Here is a 27541-nt window from a genome sequence, read left to right on the forward strand (position 1 = left end):
GATATTTTAGGGCCTAAGACACAGCATGGTGAAACTGTACCGTATAAGATCTGATAACAGATATTCAGAGACACTCAACAATACTTGCTTTTTTCTTTTCTACATCTTTATTTTTTATTGACAAATAACAATTGTAATTACCATACACATCACTTTTTAATGGTAAGAATATTCAAAACCTACTCTTTCTGAAATTTTACAGTGTATGATCCATTACGACCACCTAACCGCCGTGCTGTGCGGTAAATCTCTAAACTTCTATCCTGCAGCCGAGGCAGAACGAAAGAAATAGCGATCGGTAGAAAGGAGACACAGAAAATCGGAATTATAAAACTGTACTTTAAAGAAAAACTGCAGCTTCAGGTCCCAAAAGTTACTGAAGCCCAGTTTGAATCTTTTCCTCTCCTCCCCCGAGGAGGAGCCGGGTGAGCCTGGGCATCCGCTCCTCCCCTGCAAACCGGCTTCCTTCCCCAGCGAGGCCGCCTCTTCTCGCCTGCGCACTGCGCTCCGCTCCAGGAAGCAGCGGGGCGATGTTGGCAGACCCAGCTCTCTCCCGGCGCCCGTATCTGCTCCTGACACCGCGGCCGGGCGGGTACGGGGTCAGAAGGGAGAACTCACTTCCCGGATGCCCATCCTGGGGCTGGGCCTTCAGGCTCCGCTCTCACCTTTCCATCTGGCCTGACACATTCCTTCACGCCTCTCACAGCCAAGGAAGCTGCAAACCTGCTGGCTCAGGGCCCGTCCATCCTGCTGCCGATGGTGCTGCTGGTACCGGAGAAGGGGGGTCTACTAGTTCTCAGCACCCACTGTCTACAGCTACCGATCTCCTCTGTGACACCAGCACGCCAGGGCTTAGAAAGCCCCACGACCTCTCCAGGGCCATGCGCCTACGAGCAAAGCGCTGGGACTTCTCTCGTGCCAGGCTGGCTGCCTGCCCGGGGCCGATTCTCCCCCCTCCACTGCTCCGTTTTCCTATCAGAGGGGATGGATCCCGCAGCCTCCTGACTGCTGCTTACAGAAGCGCGGCTTGCAAAAACTACCTTCTTCCTACGGAAGAAGGTATATTAAAATGACTTCAAGAAATTTTTTAAAATTAAAGAATAAATCACAGATGTCCAATCAATAGCTACGTATGGTGTTACCCGAAACAACAGCTGAGTGACAGGTATAGAAAAAAATACTCAAATGAGAGGAAAAGAGTAAAGTTCAGTTTCATCCCAATGACTGTACCGCAAGCTACATACCGATGCCAGTCACTAAATCATATGTCCTCAGTGCTCAAAAGTGGGCCTTGGGCTCTTAACTACTGCACAGGTACACCTGATACTTGGAGGCCTTGATGTGGCTGATGAGCAGGAGAGCGAATAACGGAGAGCTCCCCTCTTACTGAGGCAGGCCATTTACAATCTGGCTATCACTGTCCCTAAGTCAATATTAACACACAACTTTAAAAAAAGGCTGCTTCCTTGTCCTAACAACAAAGTCTGCTGACCCCGCAGCATCCTGCGGCTCTGACTTCTGTATCCGCCTCATCCTGCGGACCCGGAGCTACCTACTGACTTCCTCTGACCTCGTTCTGCAGGGCTCTCTCTCTCCTTTATCTGCATACAGCAGCACCAGAGAGTCCATGCTGTTATTTACCTACTTAGCAACAAAAATACTGTCCCGGGGAATGTTCCACTGTGACAAGGGAGATAACGTTTCTTAAGGGGCACAAAAGTCACACAGGCGCTGGCACGGAGTAGAAGAGAAAGGAGGAAGCCCAGCAGGACTTCAGACAGGAAGGCACTGGCTAGGAGTCAGGCAGAAGCAGAAAGCAAACAGGAAAATAGGGTGACAACGGTAATAGATAATGAGGCTAAAAAAATCCCTTTGCGATCAAAGTCAAGGAAGGGATCCAGCTTGGAGGTAAATGAGGAGATGAAACCAAAACACAGCCCTGAAGAGCAAACAATTCCTGCAGACTTCATGGAGAGATTCCTGGGGCCACTGTGGCATTCAGAAGTGGAAGCAGGACAGCATTCAGAGTGGTGCGGGCCAGTCAGAGAGCAGGGCACTTGTGACGGGATGACGAGGAGGCCTGAGGTCAGGTTTACTTGGTCCACGAGGAGCACACTGTGCCAGCGCCCGGAAGTGGCACCCAACTTCTCCAGCAGCCAACCCAGTTTCCTACCACTCACCAGCAACACAAGGAAGGAAAGGCACTTCCTTCAGAAGCTAAGGGCCACAGAAAGACATCGGGGGAAGGAAAGCATGACCATTAGGCTCCTGCAGTCTGAGTTCTAACAGGCCCCGACCGGAGGTGGCTTCAACCTGCACCACCCACTAGGAGCTTGCAGTCTGTGAGACCTTCTGCACTGTAGATCGTATTTGTATGGAGAGTGGCCTGGGATGGAAAGTCTACATGTACAGATTACGTTAGCACACCCGCCTGCGTGGGATCGGTAATTCTAGAGGTGGTCTGGAATACCAGCTCCTGTGTGGGGACAGCCAGGGACAGCCACACTTGTTCTTCAGCTGCTGCCCATTTTTCCACTTATTGGTGCTCTAAATCTCACCACTCAGCATTGAAAGACAATCATTTTGTTTCCCCTCTCAGCACAAATAACAAAATCTATGCAGTGATGGATGCGTGCAGGATTCCATTCCACAGATGCCTATCCTGCAAGGGAGAAATAGCATACTCCACCCTAAACCATAAATTTAAGTCAGAAAACTAAGAGAAGGATGAGTTCTGGGTTAGGAAGCAATGCTTCCTAAGTTTAACCACTGTGATTTCAATTTTCACACTGAAAGAACATACTTCTGTGAATTTTTGGAGAAATCCACACAATTATTTAAATGTATTTCTGTTGCCATACACATTATGACAATGCTCTCTGCCATGTCATGTGACGCTGACAGGTGTGATGCCAACATAATACTCGATGCACGCTAGCCTCACTAGCACCTTGCTCTGCAGTTCTCAGATTAACCCCAGCAAGCTGAACCCACCGAGCTCAGAGGCAGAGCCCCTGAGACGGTGGTGAGGTGCCGTGCACGGGAGGATCAACAACGCAGGACTGAGCACGAAAAGCACCGAAGGGCACCAGGAGGCTCACAGGGAATCCCACGTAAATACTGGCAGACCTCCAACCCCAGACGCTTCTGCTTCACTTCCCCTCTGCGATATCTCACAAACCTGCAATCAGTGACTAGGAATCCATAAAGAAGTTGAAGGACAATTTAAAATTAATATTCTGCAAAATGCCAAATCGCTAGGTGAAAGCCAATCTCCATCTTGATAACTGGAAATCTGAAACCTTACACCCCAAGATCAATTTAGAATCTTTTCATTATATGCAATTGAAAGATATTTCACATACAATATATACACTACTGAGTATAGGTGCTTTAAAAACACCTATGGCATAAAATATTAAAAAAAGAACAAAAGTGCCTGGGATAAGCATGCTTTTCTTGGAGCCTGAGGATTTAAGCATTAAAAAAAAAACCTCTTCTTGTTGGAGTAATTAATTTAGGAATATCTCTTCTATTAATGTGGCATGCTGCTAGACTGAGTAGAATTCAAGCTGGAATATGGAAAACTTCCTTAAAATGTAGTCATGCACATACCCTTAGGTCTCTGGCAACATATTTAGATAAAATATATTCTGAAGTGTCCATTTCTCTAATGTGCACCCAATGTACCATGTTTTCCTAAAGTATTAGATTAATAAAAGTACCAAAACTTCTTTGGGACATCATGAAAGAATAATAAAAGATGAAGACTCAATAGCTGCGTTTTTTAAAAAAAATAAAAATTTTCTTCACATCATTCTACAGTCATATGAAAATGACAGTGAATACATTTAACTGTCATCTGACATCTACAATACCCCTTCCTGCATTTATACATTTGTTTTATGTAACGATTGTTTACATGTGTTATTGCTTCTCAAGCAAGATTCTAATACATAGTAACTATCACTGTAGTCAGTTGTTTTGTTTAACTAGTTTTTAAGATACAAATGGTCTTAACACCATTTAAATAGGACATATCTTTAATTTCCAGATTCTTAAATATATAAAACATTTAAGATCAAGATGATGGTGCAATGTAGCAAAATTTCATACCACCAATTGAGGACAGGAGAGAAAGTAGTGGAGATATGAATACAGAGTGTAAGTTCTGAATGGTGGGACCCCACTCCACAAGCCAGGCAGTGGTGGCGAGCCTATGGCATGCGTGCTATTTATTTTTCTTTTAAGACAAAAGAAGTTAATGTATGAGTTGTTTTTTCAAAACTAGCGCCTCAGTATTCAGGTTTAATTGCAGTGTTGGTGCTTTGCAATAAATAAGTGGGTTTCAGGCTGCAGCTTGGGCCCTCGTCTCTGAAAGGTTCACCATCACTGACCCAAGGGTCCTCAGCAGCTTCAATGGAGACAAGGCTTGAAAAATCTGAATCACTGCGTGACCAAAGGCAGCAATCAACATGACTCTCAGCTCTACTGACTTCGCTTCAGAAGGAAAAACACAAAAACCGCTGCTCGTTACACTGATACAAACTTGCAGGGCAGTTACTGGTGGGGCAACCATCTTGGGAACCTACATATTTTATAAGTTTGTTTCAGCTTTACAGTCGTGCAATTATATAAGAGGAATAAGCATAAAGTCTATGAAAAGTGTAACTGGATGCTTTGTGCATTGTTAAGTCAACACCCTTTCCTCCTTTCAAGTTGGCCTGGATATTTCTCAGTGTTAAAGAAGTGCTTCTCCAAGCCGTTCCTTTCCACCGACTTCCTTGACGCCCACAGCAGTGCTGCAAAGCTCTGCTCCGTTTGCAAAATCAGGCCACAGAGGGCTGGGGATTTAGCTCAGTGGTTCTGCCTCCTGCCTCACAAGCGCAAGGTCCAGAGTTTGATTCCCGGTACCAAAAAAAAAAAAAAAAATCAGGCCACAGTGGCACAGGGAGGCTACCTGGCCTGCCAGCAGCTATGCTTTTGACTTTGCAAAACTGCAGTGTAATAACCTAACACACTACATTAATAACCTAGTAATTAATGAATAACATTAATAACCTAATAACACTACAGGTATTAATGAATCTGCAATTTTAAAGCTTGAAAACAGAAGGCAAAGAAGAATATTTCCTTTTGCTCTTTTTTTTCTTTTAAATTCTTTTATTGGTACATTTAAGGTAGACAGTACGTTTACATTTATCGTTGGGTGCTTGTACCTGTACATGATGTACCTTGGTTCTTATTTTTTCCCCATTACCTGTGTGCACTTCACTCCCTCCACTCTTCCCTGTTTACATAAATTTCGTTTCCATTTTTTTTTCTTTTCTCATAGTTTTTCCTTTCCCTTCTTTCCGTTCCCCTCCCTCTCCCACCACCCCTCCATCTTTGGACCTTTTAATATTTCAAATTATCAATTATTCATTTTAATCCTTATTTACACTTTCAGTTCCTCACACTAGAGAAATTATTCAGTATTTATACATGTGTCCTATTTATTTCACTTAAGAGTATGGACTCAATGTGCATCCATTTAGCTATAAATGACTTTAGTTTCTTGTTCTTCATGGCTGAGTAGTACTCCATTTTATAAAAAAAACCCCACATCTTCTTTATCCAGTTTCCAGTTGATGGGCACTTGGGCTGGTTTCAAGCTTTAGCTATTACAAACTGTGCCGCTATAAACATGGGTGCACATGTATCACTGTGGTATGATTCTTTTAATTCATTTGGGAAGATACCCAGCTGGGGAATAGCCGGGTCAAATGGGACCTCTAGTCCTAGTTCTTTGAGGTATCGCCATACTGATTTCCACAAATTCAAAGACTCAATTCAAAACTGGGCATCTGAAATGAACAGACATTTCTCAGACAAAGAAGTAAAAGCAGCAAATAAATGTATGAAAAAATGTTCAACATCACTGGTCATTCGAGAGATGCAGATGAAAACAGCACTGAGATTCCACCTCACTCCAGAAAGAATGGCTGCTATCAAGAAATCAACAAATAACAAATGCTGGGGGGGGGGGGGAACCCTGCTCCACTGCTGGTGGGAGTGCTTTCGCTCTTTTTAATCAATTTATTTATATTTATTTACTTATGCATTTATTTTATTTTTGGTTCTGCTCTTTTTTAAAAGAAGTGGGAGGCGAAAGGAGAGACCCACTTCTGTGTCTGCCCAGGGTAGAACGCGGGCAGCAAAGCCGGAGACAAGAGCCGGTGGAGCGGCAGCTGCGGGGCCGCGCGTCCCGCCACCTCCCACGCCCGCTTCCTTCCCGGGCACCTGCGGCCCACCGCTGACGTCACAGGGGCTAAACACGGAAGGACGTTCCCGCACGAGGAGCTCTGAAAGCAGATTGCAGGCCACAGTGGCAGAGCGCACGGGAGCCAGCAGGCCTGGCCCGGGCTCATGGCAGCACGGAGTATGCTTTTCCTGACCACTTGTGAAGGTCCACCTCTCCTCGAAGGACGATCGTGTGTGACGTCAGGCATTGCGGTGTCACAATCACAGCTCCTAGACCACGTGCAGTGGTGCGAGCAGATTCACCCCTAGGCGAGCAGCCCTGCACGAACGGCGAACGGCGGCGTGGCACTAGAAGTGTCCAGACTTCAGATCTCAGGTTGGAGAACATTTGCCCAGGCCCCCGAGGCTAATCACCCCTCACCTGGAAATATGAAATTTAAATTCACTCAAATCTGAAACTTTTTGAGCCTCATGTCGGTGCCCAACAAGTTTCAGATTTTGAAGCGCTCTGACATTTGGATCTTCAAATAAGGGTGCCCAACCTATACTTGGAAACAGAAACAGCAGGAAAAAAATTCTGAAGGAGTCCACTCAATATTACTAGTTCAGTGTCTATTAGACATCAGGTATTGTTTTGGACCAAAATGAGAATATAGATTCCTTTTCCGCTGTGACTTTATCATCTTATAGGCACTGTTAGCCTTATGATGGCAAACGGTTAGCTCAAATTTCATAAGGGTTATGACTAATAGAAAGACAAGGTGTATGGAAAAATGGCAGCTCAAGTCTGAATTTGGGAATGGGGGCAAAGTGAAAATCTAGGTCAAGTTATGGGTTTATAAGAGGATTTAAGAAAACCAGTACAGTCGGTCCTCTCTCCTGATTATCCATAGCCCACAGGGGCAGAGGCGAGTGACACGGAAGGCAGAACCCACAGGATGGAGAACAGGGGGCCACAGTGTCTCATGGAGCCAGGGAGATGTCCAAGATTTGAGGGCAGAGATGACATGCCCGGGAACGGAAGGGTGCAGGGGAGGGTGCTCGGAGGGGCAGAAGAGCTTTCTCCCGGACAGGTTTAAGTTGAGGTCTCTGAGAGCAGCGGCTCGAGCTCACCATCAGGGAAAGGGGGCTTGGGCACGGGTCGGGGTGATGTCTGGAAGCCCCACACCATCTCCAAGGGAGGCCAGCGGAAGTGGGAGATCAATGAAGCCACAGGACACTTACCAGGCAGAAAACTTCAAGTGAAAACAGACAAGGAGAAGAGACAATAATAGCGGAGGGTGAAGGGATGCCTTCGAGGGAGCAACAGCAATGAAGCTGAGGGTGAAGGGAGCAGAGGGACCACAGCGTTCCGGGCTGCAGAGTGCGGGTACTGAGGATGCCCGCTGGACCGGAGCTGATGTCAAGGTCCCAGGTGCCTGTCCATCTCGTCACATGGTTTTTACAGAACTAAGATGCTGTCGCCCTCGATCAAAACCCCCGTGACTTTCCGCTGACTGCTCCCCTCCCTGGCCTGCAGACCCCGCTGAGCGCTTCCTTGGCCTGCCCGAGTGCAGTGTGAGCGGGGAAGGAACACGCAACCGAGTGCGTGGTGTGGCCCTGCTCTGCAGCCACGGCCGGCGTGGCTCAGTCCCCAGGAAAGCCACGGGCAGAGACAGCTTCCAGGAACGCCTCACGTCCTTCTGTACTGACTGGGCGGGACTCGGACACGGACGCGGGTGAGGACCACAGCATCCGGCAGTGCTCAGCAGGGTTGTGAGCCATGAAGGAAACACAGGTCTGGAGCACACAAGCCACAGACCCACGGCAGGGAGCTCCTCCAATCACCAAAAGCACAACCATTTCAACATAAGATTTGTTTCTTTTCATCTGATCAAAACAGGAGCTGTTTGCCCTGTAACAGTTAAAGGCTCATCCCGCCAAGAATTATTTTACACAGAAATGACAGAAGATAGACTTTACCAGCACGTCTGCATTTGCAGGACACAAACCTGTGGGAGCACTGAAAACCCAACTGTGAGGGAAGCCACCCGTTGTATATGTCTCAACTATCAACAGCGGAACCTATCATAACCACCTGCTGAGAAAGCCCAGGTCATCTTTATGTTCTGTCTTTCAAAAGTACAGTACAAATGTTTTTATCATACAGAAAAAAAGGTTGACAAACTGTATGCAGTAGCAAGAAAGAGAAGTAATATGACGATGTACAAAGTAATCAAAATGTTATGGTACTGAGGGGTGACGGGCGCACAAGAAATCAGGAAAAAATAAGAATCAACATACATCATGTACAGGTACAAGCACCCAATGATAGATGTAAATGTACTGTATACCTAAAATGTACCAAGAAAAGAATTTAAGAAAAAAAATGTTATGGTATTTTAAATTTGTGTTGTTGTAGTATTTGGAAGCTTTTAAAATTTGTCATTGTTGTGATATATTTTCCCAATTTAGCAGTTTACTTTTGCACCTAATTCTATACAGTGGTACCTCGGTTCACGAACTTAATTCTTTCCACGATTCTGGCCGCAAACCAAATCCATTGAATTTGATTCAGTTCTTGTCCAATTCAGTTTGTGACCAGAATTGTGGAAAGAATTAAGTTCATGAACTGAGGTACCACTGTATTCATGACTTAGTTTTGTTTTAAACACTATGCCTACACCATGTATGATTCAGATTACACAAATCCTGGACTGACCCCTGATTACAGATTTGCCTTCAGGAGGACAATACCAGCAGGAAAGTGGGGACAGAACTCCACACTACAGTGTTTTAAAGAGAATTAAAATGCTTCAGAAGGGGCTGGGAGCACAGTGGAGCAGTAGACTGTATGTCCTTAGCATGCACAAGACCCTGGATTCCCTGCCAAGCATGCCACAAACACAAACTAATAACAACAGCAAAACCCCACTCTTTAAGAAAAGGTACATCACAAAAATAATAGAAAAGAAAACCACAAACCATCAAGATGTCTGTCACATTAAGTTACACATTAAACTAACACATAATTCATATTCTGGGTATAAAAGCAGAATTCTTATGAATCAATAAAGAGACAGACCAAGAGACAAACAAATTGGCTAAGAACAAAAAAGCAAAACACAAACAGCATAAATGAACCATAATTTTCAAGAACAACCAAAAAGTCCCAACTTCATTATAAATCATGAAATTTCATATGTAAAACTAAGATGTGTTTGCTCATAATGGTCAAACACTTAAAGTATGGTATAACAAAGCACTCGAGTTTATGGAGAAACAGGAACTGTCATCAGATATGACAGCACATATCAACTGGCACATCCACTTTGGAAAACAAGCAAATTAGGGATGCACAGCCTTCTGAAGCAGCCCCTTTCCTGGATAAAAATGTCAGTGCAAAGGGGCTGCATGTCAGAGAAACAGGAAACAGTAAGATAGATCTTTTCCAAAAGGGAAGTGGAGTAACAGGTGGAAGGAAGGAAATGAAAAAGAATTAAGATGTGTTATGCACGTGTAGCAGTTCCCCATGATGCAGGTAATCATCACAGGCAAACATGTACTAATAAAAATTAAAATACTTTAAAGTAAAAAAAAAAAATAGAAACAGTCCAAATGGTTTTCAACAATACAACATCTAAATAAAATGAGGGTATATTCACACAATGAACCACAAAAGAGGAATGAAAATGAAAAATCTGCCATTACATACTTCAATATGAATGAACCTCCAAAAATTAACTTTGAATAAAATAACCTTCCCATAAAAGAACATATGAAGTATGTTTTCATTTGTATAAAGGTGAAATCAGGCTAAATAAGCAACACTGTGTATAAGAACATACACTTGTAGTGAGACTATATTAATAACTGGTTCCTGAAACCGAGGATGGTGATGAACTCTCAAACTGAAAGCACAGGGTGAGTTTGGGGCCAGAACCGTGGTCATCTTTAGTGAGTCTGTTACTCTATTCTGTATGCGCAGAGGTAGTATGCAAGCACTCATTTTATTATTGCTTCTAAAATTCCGAGTCTATGTTTCATGTACTCTTTTATGTCATGCTATTTCAAAAAACATAATTTTAAAAGGGATTCAGGAGAGGTGATGGAAGTAGACATGGTGACAGTACAAATAACCGACAAGCCACCAACATCCCCCTATTCCAGGTTACAGATAAGAGTCAAGAACCAGGGATACCCTGTTTTAATACTGTATGATGGAACCCTAAGTTATCCTGAGACAATGTCTAAACACTTAGCCTCCCGTTTTTGCACAAAATTAGTGGCCTGGATTATGAATGAAGTCCTGTATTCTGGGGTCATCAAACATTCTCGTCTGATACCCTTGACTACCTTGAAACTATCTTTCCCAGAGAGTGCGCTCCAGGGTTCCGAGGCTGCCCAGAGTCTGCCACAGGGCTCATAAAATTCGGGGTCAAGTAACAGGTGCCCAGTCTGTTAAGTGCAACTCTCACTGCTGCAATGATGAGTGTGTAATGGACACACAATGCCGCCCAACCACCTAACCCAGCAGTGCCCTGCAGAAGAAAGCGCTGGACAGCTCAGTGCATGGAGTTCACAGACAGGAAAGCAGTCACACTAGGGAGAAGCTCTTCTTTCCCTCCAATGCGGTGCGATGGGGTGGGAATCACAGTATTCCGCCCATTTAAAAATCACAATTAAAATTTCCATAAGAAAAGATACACAGTGTGCGCACTCATGCACACGCACACACACACACCTTTTTTTTTTCCTAGGTTAACATTCTACAATTTCATTCTCTCCCAGATTTGCTTTTCCTTGCTCCTCCCCCATGATGATTCCTTCCCTTTCTCCAATTCCTTCTCCACAGCCCAGCCAGCGACCTGTTTTCTAAGATGCCAACTGCTGTTTCTGTGACCCAGCGACTCCTGCTGCCTCCAGCTGCCTCCAGGATGCAGGCCGGGACTCCTGGCCACGGAGTACGCGCTTGGATCGCACACCTGTGTCCACTGGGCACCTCCACATGGCCCAAGCTGTCCAGCAACCCAACCCACCCAAAATGTAGAACTTGCTTTTAATTTTATGTGACTATCAATAATTTAAATAGCACCGTGTGGCGTGTGCTGCAGGTTTAAGAGACTATAATATAAAATCTCTTCCAGCCTGCAAACCTTATGATTCTAGATATACAAAAAAGGCTCACAAAACTCTACTCAAGCACTATTTTCAAAAATTTCCTTTTAAGTACCTAGTATGTGGCTTCATCAATGAACAAAACACACGGACATCTTTGTCCTTGCGGCTGACAGTCTTGTAGGGAGAGAAAGATAATGAAAATAAATATAGTAAGCAAAGCAGAAAATTACTGGAAGGTAATAATATTATGGAAACACAGAGTAGATTACGAAAACCACAAAGAATGCTGGTGTGAGAATGAATTGGTGGTCTTTCCGCATGGGCTGAGCGGAGGCCAGCACAAGCAGCTGGGGTTGAGCAAGGCCTGAAAGCAGCTGGGAGCCAGGCACAGAAGCGAAGCGCCAGGGTGAAGATCCAGACGGAGGCCTGAGTGAGTGGAAGCGGAGCCCAGGGAGCCTGGTTCTGGGTGAGCAAGGGTGGAAGTCATGGACAATGCAGCCACAACACGGGAGAGAAGGACGTGGGGCCTATCACATCCAGCCACCGAGAGAGCTGACACTCCGCAGAGCCGTTATAAAGAAGAAATCGCCAGTTTTCCATGATCCTCTGCCTTCACTGGAGATCACCCTACAAGCACCAGGGCCGGGGTGAGGCTTCATTGCTGGAGATCCTTGACAAATGACACAGGTTTGGTTCAGAGTGGCAGCAACACCAACAGTGAGAAACGGCTCAATTCTGGGTATATCTTACAGGTGGAGTTCAGAGTAGATCATGAAATACAGGAATGTGGGGTAGGTGAACAGAAAAAGTCAGCATCAGTTCCTAAGTTTTGAGGTAAAGCCACTAGGAAAATGGAGTGCTCATCCCCTGGAGGGGTGAAAACCATGGGAAGAACAAGTTTGAAAGGAAACCGAAAGCTGAGCGCTTTCCAACTGTCAAACTTGCAGTTTCTATTCCACATCAAGGAGATGGATGTCTGGGACTGACTGAAACAGCCTGAGCTGGAGAAATAAATTAGGAAATCTATGACATACGAGAATACCTTCCATAAATTGCATAAGATCACAGGAGCTTACAGAGTGAAAAGAGGGCAAGGACTAAAGAAAGAGTTCGAACAAAAGTTAAGAAGTAACTCGGAAGGGTGAATTGATGAAGAATAATTCAAAAATATCCCATGTGGAAGGAAGAAAAGCAGGAGACTATGGTATCCTTGAAGTCACATGACAAAGTATTTCAAGGAAGAGAGCATGATCAATTTCGTCAAATACCTGAAAAATGAAGTGGTATAAGAATAAGAAAACGACCACGGGAGTAATAAGAAGGTCAGGGGTGATCTTTACAAACATGGCGACAGTGGAAGCGCTGACAGAAGGCTGGACTCAAGCAGGTTCCAGTGACAAGAGAAAGAAAAGGACCGACAGCTCTGCTCTCCCACCACGCGGACAGCAGGGTAGAGGCGGCTGCCGGCAGCTGCGGGGGCAGAAACCATGGCAAGAGCTGCGGTCGGTCTTTCCTTTTTAAAGAAGAGAGTAGGGACAGCTAGTTTGAACGCAGATGGAAGGATTCAATAAGGCGAAAAACCAGTGACACAGGGCGGAGACTGTTAACACGGGTGGCCACAGGACTGCTTGTCCCGTGTAGTTACCCAGTGGCCGAGGAGTGATTTCCAAGCGGTGGAAAAGGAAAAGCAAGAGTGTTTCAAGACACAGCAAAGTCCCATCCAACTGCAGCTCCAGAGGCCGCACATAGAGCTTTCCTGGGACACAGCTGTGCTCTACCTTTACGCCCATCGGCAGCCGCTTCTGTGCCTCCACGGTCCCAAGGCTGCGCTGCACTGGAGGTCACAGTGGCGTCCCGAGTGTTTCCTGCCTCCTCTAAGCTCTGCAGAATCACTGGACAGGCACAACTGGACAGCACTTCCGAGCCACGCACACCGCCTGACTCTGACAGTGTGCTTTTTCATCAGTATGTGTCATAAAAAGAAAGCAGATAAATGCCAGGCTTTGGAGGCACAGGGGGATGTAGATTATTTTGCTGCTGAATTAGACAGCAAAGGATTTTGTTTATTTTACACAATAGCTAACAGAGTCCTATGAAAAGCTTTGAAATGATGAATATGCACACAGGCCAGTGGATACATATCAATATTTGGCACTACCTGTAAAAAAAAAAAAGTTTTAAGGATCAAATATGTAAAATTTAGATGTGGAACAGTAGGATGAATATTTGCAAGCAATACTGAGGGTAATAACAAAACTGTAATCAAGCACTAATAATAATTATTGAGGATAATAACTGAATTCCAATCAAGTAAAATGCTATCTCAAAAGAAAGAATTTCAAAAAAAAAAAGAATTTCATTAGTGTTACGCGTGTTATAAATTTTTAAATATTCTGTATTATTACTATCATATTTTTAGTTTTGTTGATAGATGCATGCACATTTATTATGTTGTTTTCCTCTTTTAATATTACAAGTGCCTACATAATATTTCGGATTTTGCTTCTTGGGCTGCAAAACCTAACATATTTACTACCTGGCCTTTTACATAACATGTTTGCCAACCTCTGATGTAGAACAGAGAAGGAATAGATGTTAGAAAATTATTGTTCTATAGGCAAGTGATTGCACCAATGACTGGTTTCATCTGGCCTTCAGAACTTCCAGGTGATTAAGCACAATTACTAGCCTGAAGATAGAATTTCATACAATAATAATCAAAATACATAAAAGGAAAAGCTGAAGACAATTAGAGGAAGAGGTCAAAAATACAAGCTATGGATAAAGTATTTTCATAAAAACCCAGAGGACATTTGAAATCTATGGGAAAACGTTAGAGGAAAGTTGTTGCCTCTTCTACTACTTACAAAACTGCATCTTTCTTAACATGGGAGAGAACTCAACTTGGAAATAACCAAAACAAAATGATAAAAAAAAAGGTAAAACACAGAAATAGTGATCTCTGGCACTGCAGGTAGAAATAAAGACAAAGAATAAAGCCAACCTAGCAGAAAAGACAAATGCACATTTGCACTTGGAAGAACAATTGAGGAATAAAATTTGAATTTTACTCCTGTAATACAGATGATCATTTCTATTTTTGTGACGTCTCCAGAATTCACTTTAAAATAAAATAAAAGACTGAAGAGCACGAATGATTATGGCTCGTCACCAGTAACATCTATCATACAGAATCCCAGGGCCTTTGTTAAAATGTAGGTTTGCAGCATAGCAGTCCAGAGAAGGTGAGCTGAAATACAACCATCCCTGTGATATGCAACATCACAATTTGTGAAAACATGCTATCAAGTTAAGAAAAATGGAAGTTTACATACAAAATAAATCAAAGTCATCTGTCATCAAGGATGTAATATGCAAATAATCATTTCAGAGTATGAGAAGTAATCCTGGACACTGGGGTTCCTCTCTGATTTTACAAGAGTACCCCGAGTGCCTAAAACGAACTTTAAACAAAGTACACATGTCACTCGGTTTAGGCTGCTGTGCCAAGATGCCAAGGACAGGGTAACTCACAAGACACAAGACGTTCACCAAGAGGAAGGGTTCTGCATGGACACAAACTCCTGTGCCTTATCTCGGGTTCCCTCCCAGGCTCCAGAACTCCAAGTTACACACCTCTGCTGCTTATAATTTACCCACTCTAAGGAATTCTTGGTATTTAATAGGGCAAAATTTCGCTACTTGTTACATAAGAATGTTCTTTGTTCATCTTGGACCATTATTCTTCAACACATGCAAAACAAATCTGTTACTGTCTGAAATCCATAGATGAATTCAGAAAACTGACATCTTTACAATATTGCATCTCCAATGGGACACATCCCTCAACTTCTCCCTTTTATCAATCCTTTTCTCTGTACTGTCTTGTATATCTTTACATTTACTTCTGGGAACAAACTTGAACACGATTTCTTTTTTTTTGGTACCGGGGATCAAACTCGGGACCTAGTGCTTCTGAGGCAGGCGCCAGAACCACGGAGCTAAATCCCCGACCCTTGAACACGCTTTCTTTTTCTCCAATTGGCTCTAGTGGTAAATTGTGCACAAAGACTTCCGCAGACCACCCCACATCTAGCAAATCTATGAAACTCTCTTCCTGGGTCTCCTAATTTACCTCTGAATCCTCCTGGATGATCTAGGTCATCATTTCCTTCAGAAATAATGACCATTTGCTCCCTTCCAAACTGCGGATCTCACTTTCCCTCTTGTACCACATTGACTGGGATGGCCACAGTGACATCAAGCACACAGCATAACAGCAAAAATCATTGCTTTTTCCAATTCAGTTAGAATGTTCTTTTAAGTTTGATATTTAGTGTACTCCTTCGATACATCCTTAAAAGCCTAAGGAACTTCTTATTTCTATTTTTCATGGAGTCCTTTCTTCACCTGCTCAAATTATATAGGTTTTTTTCTTTCAATCTAAATTAATTTCACATCAGTAATGTGAAATATATTTATTGATGTATAAATAAAGCATATTTGAATTTCTGGGATAAATTCTGCTTGATTATGATTGTGTTTTCCCATTTTAAGGCATTTTTGAGGCTTTATTTGCTAGTATTTTATTTGGGATTTTAAAAATGATTATGGAAATGAAAACATTATAATATCCTTTTTCTTCTAGCTTCTGTATTCTCTAAATCGGCTTTTTAAAAATTAAGCTCCTACTAACTTCGTCACGCACATACTCTACAACACCCACGATCTCCAACACACCAACTGCTAACGTCTGAATGTCCCCCAAATCCACAGGTCGAAATGTAACTGCCAATGTGACAGAATCGAGGTGGGGCCTTTAGCCAGTGATTAAGTCCTAAGGGCAGGTCTTTCATGGGATTAGCAACTTTTCATAGAAGAGGCTGAAGGGCCAAGCATGGTGGCAATCACCTTTAGTCCCAGAACTCTGGGGGCTGAGGCAGGAGGATCGAAAATTCAATCCTTGCCTGGGCAACTTAGTGTCTTAGAGAGACACAATTTATTAAATAGTTCAAGAGATTCTACCTCAAAATAAAAAGAGGCTGGGGACGCAGCTCAGTGTGAAGGCCCGTGCCCTTCTGCTTTCCTGCTTGTCTTTGGTGAGGACACAGGATCTGTCCCCTCTGGGGGTCACAGCATTCACGGTGCCATCTTAGATGCAGGACAAGACCCTCCTCAGAAAAACTCACTGGTGTCTTACCCTGGGACTCTGCAGGCTCCAGAACTGTGGGGAAACTATGTTGTCTGTAAACTGCCTGGCCTCAGATACTGTATCACAGCAGCACAAACAGATCCAAGACAGCGAGCTGTCAAATGCATTTTCCAAAACTTCTGCATGATTATCTGACAAACAACGAACCCAAACCCTCTCACTCTAAGCCTCTTTGCACTTGGTCTAGTAAGTAATCTCTGCATTTGAAATAGGCCCACGAGGCACTATAGAAAATTAACTAATAAATTTTACTAATGGTGAAAAAGTTCATTATTACATGCCTTTCTCCCTCTTACAAAACTGAGAGTCCACAGCTAAGGAAGATAATGCTCTGGCCCTTGCCCTCCAGGGTCAGCCAGGGCCCAGGGCACACTGGGCCCCGCTCTGAAAGGGTCCAGCCACTCTGGTGAGCCTCCCAAACTCCTGAGCGGGGGGCTACTGGACCCTAAAGGGCAAGAGCAAACCAATGTACATTCTGCAAAAAGGGGGGGTCACTAAAGAGGGAACTGTGCCTGTGTTTTCAGAGAAAGCTGCATGGTCCAGGCAGTCCATGATCCATTCCAGAAAATGACACAACTGGCAGAGGAAAACTAGAGGCGCTAAGAGGCCCCTCACAGGGTGCCGTGAACAGCTCCTGAGGAACAGCCCCTGACCCCCATGAATACCAGATAGATAAACTGATTGATTTTGATTATCACCTGGTCTTAAACTCCCAACAGGGAAATATAACAAAAATGGAATAAACAATAGTAAAATGAAAACAGAGCTAGGCTAGATATAAAAAGAGGTTACAAATACTGCGAAAGCTATTCCTGGCAGTCTCCAGCTACACCCACAACATTTTAATCTACAGCCATGAGAGGCTGTGAGTCCCAGGCCCGCTAGCATTCCATACACGTGTCCTTCAGCCTCTCCTAGTTGGTGCCCTTATGGTATCGTGATGTACCTTCAGGCACCCCTCCGGTAAAGATGTGACTTCTCGTACGGGTGTACCTAGAGGATAAAAATGTCAATATAAATATTCTAGCTAGTTTTGCTACCTTTGTGGTATAAACTAACTTTCTGGCATCTATTTCAGACTTTATTTGTCTATATTAGCTGGAGCCAGACATATAAAAGGTCTTCAGGTCTACAAAGTAGAAGCCAGATCCAGGTCCTGAGTCCTAGAGTAAAAATTTGTAATGGCTCACTGGTCACAAAAATAGTAGATATCTTTATTTATTGTATTCCTTGTCCACTGTTATAATTCACATAGCACACTGTATTTCTCATGACAAAATAGGGAGGAGTCTGTATACTCTTAAACTCCACCAATTACATTTAGGCTAATACCTCTGGACAAATAGAGGTTAATTTTAAATATAAAAGGCTTAAAACTTTTTGGAGCCGCTATTTACCAATATTTTACTATTAATTTTTGTCCCTTGCTTTTTTACCATGTAACGTTATAAAATGAACTTTAAAAGTCAATGACTTGCTAACATTCTTGTTCCCTCTTCCAGACTGTCGAAGGATGAAGGTTCACTAAGTAACAAAACTCATTTTTCTTTTCTACTTTGATAACAGTAAGACTTCTGACCCTGCTGAGACAGGGTTGGTGCCTCACTCCTAGTCTAAAGCAGCTATCAGAAGAGAGACCTCAGGTCCTCTGCATCATTTTAAAATAGAGACCAAAATCTCATCAGGGAGGGTGAGGTAGCATAGAAGAAATACAAAATAAAGACGGACTAGAGACAAGGAAAATCATAATTTAAAAATTGTACTTTTAACACTACAACTTCAGGAAACAATGTTACCTATGGCTGTTCACATCTATACTCCCTAGATTTGTTTATACTTCTTTTCTTCTAGGACCATAATACCCAGAATCCCTTAGAGATACTTTAGGACCATAAATCAGCTTAGTTGATAAAATAAAGAGCAGAACCTGACCTTAAGATAGAGAAACAGATTCAAAGATTGCAAAGAAATATTTTTAAGGGGCCGGGGATTTAGCTCAGTGGTTCCGCCGCCTGCCGCCTGCCTCGCAAGCGCAAGGTCCCGAGTTTGATCCCTGGTGCCAAAAAAAAAAAAAAAAAGAATATTTTTGAGGCAGAACATCTCAGATCACCTATCTTAAAAAATAAAAAATACGATAGGGCATGCCTTTCTCCCATAAAATGGGCCAGCCTTTCTCATGTAAAATAGGTCATTATCGTTTTACCACTGAGTGGACCACTGCTTTTCTCCTGTAAACCAAGCTCAAACTTTCTATAAATTCACAAATTCCACAGATTTCTATAGCCAAAACAAAATGAAAAAACACATTCCCAGATCTGAATTATAAAGAGCTTTCTCTCCTTCATGAGGGCATGCATTCTATTCCTTGGAGTGTGTACTTTTAAAGTTCTGCCTAATAATCCCTTTACGTCCCTTTTTTTTTTTTTTTTTTTGGTACCAGGGATCAAACTCGGGTCCTTGCGCTTGCACAGCAGGCAGCGAAACCACTGAGCTACATCCCCGGCCCATTTATGCCTCTTTTTTAGAAAAGAAAGGACCATCATAGAAGATGGACTAAAATGACCCAAATTAATTTCAGTACTTCTTGCTAAATCATCTCCATTCACATCAGTACATGACTAGAAACAAGCAGCTCCGACACACAGAAATCTATCTTTGACTAGATAATTTGAAGGTCCTTCTCTTGGCTGCTTTCATGTTGCTGAGACAAAATACCCAATACCCAAAGTTAAAGGGGTGAAGTTTTATTTCAGCTCACACTTTGCAGAGGTTTCAGTCAACAGTCGGCTGGCTCTAAGGAGGAGTAGCTTGGCAGAGCGGAATCACAGAGGATAAACAGTCCATGGCAGGGCAGGCAAGAAGACAGCAGCCTTTTCTTTTCTTTTCATTTTATTCCATCCAAGCTAAAAGCATTCCCATTATCTATTACTCAGAACTATGTTAAACCAATCAGTGGACCAATTTAGTTATCACATACCCTTAATCCATATTCATACATCCTAGATACAGCCACCTCCAAAAAGCCCCATCTATGAGCACATGAGGATTTGGGGGGAACATGTAGATAAAAGCCATAACATTTTTTATCATCAGTTCCACTTTAGGACATAAATCCTTTCATTCAGGTTCTAAATTTACCTTTGTCCTGACCATATCTCATCTACTACCTTAATCTTCTTATTTGTGGCCTTCTCAGTTCACTAAATGAACTGAATATTCTAAAAGACTACACTATTTTTACAACAAAATGGAAATAATCCACAGAATTTGATTGACCATACCTTACAGGAAGTCACAGAAGTCTTGGGTCCAAAATGTAATAAGAAATGTTATAGTCACAAAGGAAAATGGATTTTGCAGAGGATTTTGGGGTGTTTATAATCCTCCTGAAGACAATCCATGAGCTCATCAACTCTCAAGTTGAGAATTCCTATTCCAGGGGGTACTGATTAGAAAATATAGTAGTCCATCTTATCCATAGCTTTTTTTCCCCAGTTTCAATTACCTGTGTCAACCATGGTCTGAAAATATTATATGGGAAATTCTGGAAATGAACAATGCATGTTGTACACTGTTCTGAGTAATGGCATCTTGCTCTGTCTTTGCTAAGACACGAATAATCACTTTGAGCAACATATCCACAATGCACACACTCCTCTCTATATTCTTCCAACTGCTAGTCAGTAAGCAGTCTTCTCTGTTATAAAACCAACCAGCAGGGTATCAGAGTGCTTGTGTCCACATAATGCTCTTACAGAAGCCCAGACCCCAAGACAAGCACAGTATGGCGAGATATACTGAGACAGAGATTATATTCACAAAGTTGTTATTATAGTATATTGTTCTAACTGTTTGATATGGTACTATGCCCAATTTATAAATTAAACTTTATCACAGAAACCAAAAGCTCTACAGAGCTCAGTACTATATCAGGTTCAGGCTTCCACCAAAAGTCTCAAGAATGTCTCTCTCACACACAAGGGGGCCCACTTAGATGGATGTTGGGGTCTCCTCGGTGGGAGACTGGAACCTAAAGACAGTATCCGACAAAACCTATTAAAAGAAGGGCACGGGGGACCAGAACTTTCGGAGTTAAGGTAAGGTTTATTCCGAGAACTTCTCATATCCTCCACAGATGGAACACTTTTTCTTTATAACAAACTGGCCTACAAGCAGCCCTTGTGCTATGCGTGTTCAATTCACTCCTTTGCTGTTCTCATCTTTCCATGAACCAACAGCAAATCTGCCAGCCAGGCAAAGATGAATGATTTCCCTTCACAACTCTGCAGTCTTTCTCCCAGGCAGCACGTGAATAATGCAAAGCCATTTCCATTCTTCTCGAGGGGAACTGAGCAAATTACTTCCACATACCATACATCATGAACATCTGACTTTTTTCAATATAAATTTATCAATGGTGCACCAAAAGACAATGGGAAACAAGTGTTTACACTTCACATAGAAATGAGAAGCTTTTAGGAGGTGTGTAGATAGGACAATTGTTTAATTGGTTTGAATGTAAGATGTAGTAGAGCATCATAGTACTACTGGTAAGCAATCTACAAGATAGCAGTGCTTGTAAATTACTATGTAAAATGTGTTATTTAATCAAAATATAATAGAGAAATAATTTTTTGATAGATGGCATAGTTTTTAGACCGTGGGATCTCCCCACAATATAAGGTATCGATGAACATATTCTTGCTATAGAACATATCAAAGTACTGTAGGTATAAAATAAGATAAACATTTTAAAAATCATCCTGTACCATCTCATGAAATGTCTTCCATTTTGCAATAAAATACATACTATTAAGGAAAAATGTTAAACCACTGAGAACCAAAAGTTAAATCCATTCAGTTATGAAGGAATTTTTTTTGCAAACCCTGATTTCACTTTAAAATGAGTTGATTTTTGACAGGAAGAATAATATTGGGGGAAAATAGTTAAGTTCCTTCCAAATAGTTAAATTCCTTGAAAGGAGATATTACAAATGTAATGAATGCCTAAGACATAAAATGTTCCGTCAAAATTTCAAATCATTTTTCCTGGCGTTTTATAAACATTGAAGACACTAATATACGCCTAAACCCTACCCAGTATGTGTGACTGATCACACTAATCTGAAAATATTTCAAATATTTTAAATATTACATCCCTTTAAATTACCTTTATCAACTGGCAAGGGCAATAGGAAGAGAAAATGAACTTGAAACAAAGGTATATGTTTATATCCTTGTAAACTCTAGGCTGCACACATGGAGGAATAAATCTGTGTTACAAATAAACACGTGCAATTTTCTAATAAATTACAAAAATCACATTCACATTACCTTTATCTGAAATAATCCTGGTTTTATAATCGGTACAGAAGGTAATTAATCAGGAGAAGAGGACATAAAAAAGAATGAAGGTGTGTTTTGTGCACGCACCACCTCCCCACGATGAATGGAATCATTGTGTACCGCTAACGTGCACTAGTAAAAATAGAAATTAAGAAAAAAGCCTGTCATCAGGGGAAACACGTCCAGAGTTTATAAAGCGTGCAGGGAGAAGCAACCTAGTTACTCCACATAAAGTCAACAAAGCAGATTTTTGTTTAGGCAGTTCCTTTACCACTGTACCCTAACCAAAAACAAAGACAAGGACAGCCACAATTGAGCAAGACAGCCACTGCACAGTGCGGCCAGGAGCCCAGGGCCTTTGTCATGAAGAGCAGAGGCAGCAGAACTGAGACCAGAAAAGAACACTGTTAACAAAGAAGAGTTAGGAGGAAAAAAGGCATACGCGGAATTCAACAGGAATCAGTGAGGAAGCAAATGAGCTGCTAAAGCAACTCAACAAAGTAAGGAGGAGCATTACAGAGAATTACCAAAAAATTCTACTAACATCTTCTCTGAGCCAAGGGTACCGGCTATGGCACCTTCGCTATCTAAGGGAAGGGAGGGCAGAAGCTCCTATTTGTTTTGGATAATGAGCAAGACAAATTGTTGGACATCAGATTGGTCCTTGGAAAGGCAAAAAAATAGAGCACACATCAAAACAAACAAAAACAAAAACAAAAAAGGAAGCAGAGAATGGTCAATTTTCTTTAATAAACTGGTTCTGACAGTAAAATAACAACTTTTATCCATCTTTCCAAAAATGTTTCTGTTTTGTTGTTGTTTGGTCAAAAATGTTCTACAAGGTGTCTCTGAAAGGAAAAACGTTTTAAAAACAAACAACACCCCAGGGTCAACTATGCCACCTCTGTTCTAAGGCCCACTACCCAGAGGCAGAGAAGAAAGACAGAGGACCCTGAGCCCACCTTGGACAATTCCAAAGTCCCAAACCAGGACACATGCGTGCCAGATTCTCCTGCATGACCTAAATGACCTTTCTGCACCTGGAGCTCACTGAAGGTTGTGCGTATGGACTGCATCTCCTGCTGCCAATTATGACAGAATTATGGGAATGGAAATGCACACAGACACCGCTGACCTGACTGAGCACCTCTCAATCACATTGTTAATCATGCTCAGGAAGGCCCAATGGGAGGTACCCTAGGTCTGGCCCAACATTTTAAATTCTTAAACCTAACACCTACAACACCTACAGGGCTCAAGCCATTTTTTCTCCCACTACGGGAAAAAGCCCGCTCACTCTTAGCCTGATGAAAACTATGGTGCTTTCTCCTTACCGTTGCAGGCCATGTCTCATCCTTTGTTTGTTGTACACAAGAACCTAGAAACCCACACAGGATCCCATCACCCACGACAACAATAGCATCGATGATAATGTCACAGCTCCACTGAACAGTCCAGGGACTTCTCATCACAAGTGGGATAAAACAGATTCCACAGAGGGCTGCACCATCGGACCGAGACCTGAGCCACACTGCCTCCGTCATCTCCTGGCTGCTCCCTCCCTGATCCACTCTGGACTCTCATGCTCGCTCCGCATCCACCTGTGGAGCTCAGCTGACTCCTGCTTTCTCCATGCAGTGCTCGCTCGCCTCTTCATTCGTATCCGCCACCTCTGAGCCTCTCCCTGAACTGGTCCCTGGCACTCCCTCCCTATTTCCATAAGGGTGTTTGTGAGTGTACGCGTGTGCCTGCTCACTCCAGCTCACTGCCCGTCCTCCAACTCTCTCTCCCACCTCTCCTTTTCGCTTTTCAGCTGAAAGCCAAGTTCCAGCTTTTCTACTCCAATAAACACTGCTTTTTCTTCCTAGAACCACTTAAATCCACAATCGGCATCATATAATCTAGTTATACCTTATACCTTAATCTTTGTCTAGAGAGCATGCTTTTCACCTCCTGAATTTCTAAACGTTCTAAGATGGATCACGGCCTACTCTGTAAAGACACTGACTTTTCTCATATGGATTAGAGCGGTGCTGAGCAAATATTTTGTGCTCAGTAAATATTTCTAATAGACTAAGAAAAGCTCCATCTCCTTGCTGAGTCCCTTAAACCAACTGTATGTATCATGGTTTGTATCTAGATGCTCCCCCAAAGCCTCACACACTACACACTCATAGGTAGGGCTTTTCAGAGCTGGCTGGATCTAGGGTGTGTGAATGGGATTTAGGGTGTGTGAATGTGATTAAGGGTGTGATACTTGGATCAAGGGTATGTGGTACTAGATAAGTCCACTAATTGATTTATCATACTTGCAGATGTGGGTAATGGGAAGGCCCACCATGGGTATGTGTAGCACCAGCCAAAAGCCTGTAGCCTGGATTGGATGAAAGGAAAACGAAATTCACAGCTGCTGCTTGCTTGCTGCCTCTGCCTATCCTGCCATGGACTGTTTCTCTGCCATGCCACCAAGTAGGTTGCATCTCTCTGAAGTTCTTCCTTTGGATGATTTTTAAGCAGGAGAAAATTCTACTTCCAAATTTTTTGAATCTATGATGTGCTAGTGGTTTTCAAAGAAAAAAGCTAGACAGAACAGGGTTTTTTTTTTCAAAAATCCTAAAAACAAATATAAGTATTAAGAAAAAGTTTACATATTACTACCTTTTCAGTATTTTCTTTTCCAGTCATTCCTTATAGGGAGAAAAACAGCAGGTAGACCAAACAATTACCTATTTTGACTGACCCAAACTACACTTGAAACATATAAATTCAACTGGACACAAGTGATTCTCCTCTTGTGACACAAACAAATAACTCTGAAAGGTGGATAGGCAGATAAACCGCATGCACATATATATACACACATATTTGTGAGTGTATGTAAGCATACACAGACACATATATAATTTTAACCTAAAGCACCGACACATACAGACACACAGAATATTACTTTCTCTACTTTTGATAAGTTGTTATTTTAAGTGTTTCCTTCAGAAACAATCTTTTTTCTTTTCTCATTTTTATTTTTTACTAGTCCGTGTTTGTAGTATACAATTATTATCCTCTTGAGGAGCTGGCAGGTGTCTGCAACACATCTTAACTTTTTTTTCATCTCCTTTGCCTTCTTCTCTCCTCCTTCCATTTCTTAGTCTCCCTTCCTTTCACAAAAGATTCATCTCCCTACTTCCCATCACCTCTCTTTTATTTTGCTCTTCATTTATACTTTAGGTTTCTCATATAAGAGAAACCATCTGATATTTAAACTTGTGTGTCTGATTTATTTCACTTAACCTTATGGTCTCAAAGTGCATCCAGTTTCCTACAAATGGCTCGTGCTTAGTCTTCTTTTCTCAGAAACAATCTTGAGGAGGAAAAATAATAGCACAGAGACAGGAAAAACAACTGACTGCAGAACTGGTTAAGAAAGAATGGGAGGAAAGGTGAAGTCCTGGGATTGTTCCTTCAGTTCCCACAAGGGCCCCTGCTGGACGGTGAAATGCACCTTCCCACCAGGGCCGGATGTTCACACTGGAAAGGGGCAGCGCAGTGTGGACACACCAAAGTCACTTCTGGTTTTACCCACCGGCCCTGCTTAGACAGACATCAGCTAATAATTAATACACTCTGAACATGAGGGAATGGCCCACAAGCAATTGCTTCATTTTTTCTGCGCTTTTAAGGAGTTAGGCAACCAAGGGGAAAAGCTCAGTGAATGAACCTGCCACGTGCAATTCAGAACCCACGAGCCTCACGAGCAAGGGGGATGGCCAGCAGTCATGTGAGGAAACCGGGCAAGAATGAGCCCCACACAAAAGGGAAGTCATCCGGGAGGTGGCCGATGATTACCTTACAGCAGAGAATATTACTGAGGCAAATAGCTTAGGAAGGTTTAAAAAGGGATTAGTCCTTCACATGAATGACTAAGCCCAGGATTCAGTTACCTGAACTAGGAAAAAAAGACATCAGAAAGGCAATGTATCCCCTCTATTTCAGGGTGTGCAATTATTAAACAGGGAGAAACTTCTGAGGACAACATCTATGAATCTGGAAATTTAACAGCTACCTATTTGAGAAGGTATTATTTAAAGGATAAAATCATCTACACAAAGAATAAACAGTAAAAATCCAACAGCACACCAATCCCTAATAAAGACTAACTAAACTGGTTGCTCTCAAATGTCACTGAGCATAATACTACTTCTGTATAGATCATGACTGAACTACAAGAAACTGTTTCATCAACTCTTTTTTTAATCCCAAAAGACATTCTTAAATTTTTCAAGTAATATTTTATCCACCAGTGAAATTTTGCTATAATGGAAAGGAAATTACACTATGCAGAATAATTTTAAGTAGAGCTAATCAAAATAATGAGAAGCTGACCCTGACCTTTACATATTTCAGTTACCATGACAGAATCTAAAACATGTAATTTTTAAAGAGCATAGCTTTTAAATAAACATGGTTTAAAATAAAGTGAATACTTTTTAAATTATTCAAAGATAAGCTCAAAAAACACAACACTGAAGTACTGTATATGAAGCAATTCAATGCTATGAGCTATTAAATATTTTTAATATTTAATGCCTGATGAGGCATGAAGAATACTTTAGAAACAGACTAAAATTCAGGCTCCAAAGCCAAGTTCACACCACTCTTGAGTTTTGTCTGAAGCAGCGTGGTCATTTTAATGCCTGGCTCCAAATCTTTCACCACAAACACCCCAAAAAGCTGAGGCCAACATGCCTCCCCCGGGACCTGGGCAGGCCTGTGACCACGCTGCTCAAGGGACGCTGAGGGACTCCCGAGTCAGGGGGGAAAAGATCCCATCCCGGGGGATGCCGGCCTCCGGAAAGCCCGTGTCCAAGTCGAAGTCAAGCGCTCGCTGTGCTACCGGCACCTGGCCACCGCCCCTGACAACAGCGACGCCACCCGAGAAACCCCACTGTGGACTGACCCCGAGTGCGCCCCCATTCCTGACTCGCAGTGTCACAGGGAAAGTGAAACGGTTGCCACTGGATTCCAGAGGCCTTTGCTGGGCAGCGGGCACAGGAACAGAGCGGGGAAACACCCAGAGAAAGATGGGATGCTTCGGGCAAAGACCATGACCCCATACTCTACTGCATTCGACTATAAATGCGTTCTGCAGCAAAATGTCAAAAGTTTCCATTCAAGTCAAACACTTGCCTTACTTTCTCTAGCAACCAAAATGTCTACTTTATTTTCAATCATCCCTTAGTCTTTAACACATATTTACTGAGCGCCCCTTCGATCGAGGCTCTGCGGTCATGGGCTGGCATGAAAGCAGCTCCGACAAGACAGGGGACGGGGCGGGTAACAGACCAGTGACCAAACAGCAATCGAGACAAGCACAGGACGACAAGGGACGAGACGGTGCTGACCCAGTGAAGCCACTGACAGCCATGATGCAGGCTGGGAACAAGGGTGGAGACTGAGGCCTGGAGGCTAAAGTAGGGAGGGAGATCTTCCTCAAAGGGAGGCGAGACCCAGGAGGTGGAGGGGCGGGGCGGAGAGGAAAAAAGGAATTCAGGTATGTGACGAACAGGTGCCGATTCCCCAGAAGAAAGGCAAACGTTGCGTATTGCAACATGGTCTAATAACATTGAAAAAAACCCTAAAAGA

The 27541-nt window shown here is 42.7% G+C and overlaps 1 protein-coding gene and 1 long non-coding RNA gene across 2 annotated transcripts in view; one reads left to right on the forward strand and one right to left on the reverse strand.

Annotated features, from left to right (window-relative positions):
• Positions 1 to 27541, reverse strand: part of Rnf217 (ring finger protein 217) — a 109055-nt gene that overhangs the window by 72150 nt on the left and 9364 nt on the right. The window lies entirely within an intron of this gene.
• On the forward strand, positions 6371 to 11321 carry LOC110344948 (uncharacterized). The gene is made up of 2 exons (XR_002387934.2): positions 6371 to 6619; positions 11078 to 11321. It is a non-coding gene; the product is annotated as an uncharacterized LOC110344948 (long non-coding RNA).

The sequence above is a fragment of the Heterocephalus glaber genome, unplaced genomic scaffold (genome assembly GCF_053883595.1).
Source record: "Heterocephalus glaber isolate CG9 unplaced genomic scaffold, H.glaber_assembly_v1.0 deba00001550, whole genome shotgun sequence".
Classification (NCBI taxonomy): Eukaryota; Metazoa; Chordata; class Mammalia; order Rodentia; family Bathyergidae; genus Heterocephalus; species Heterocephalus glaber.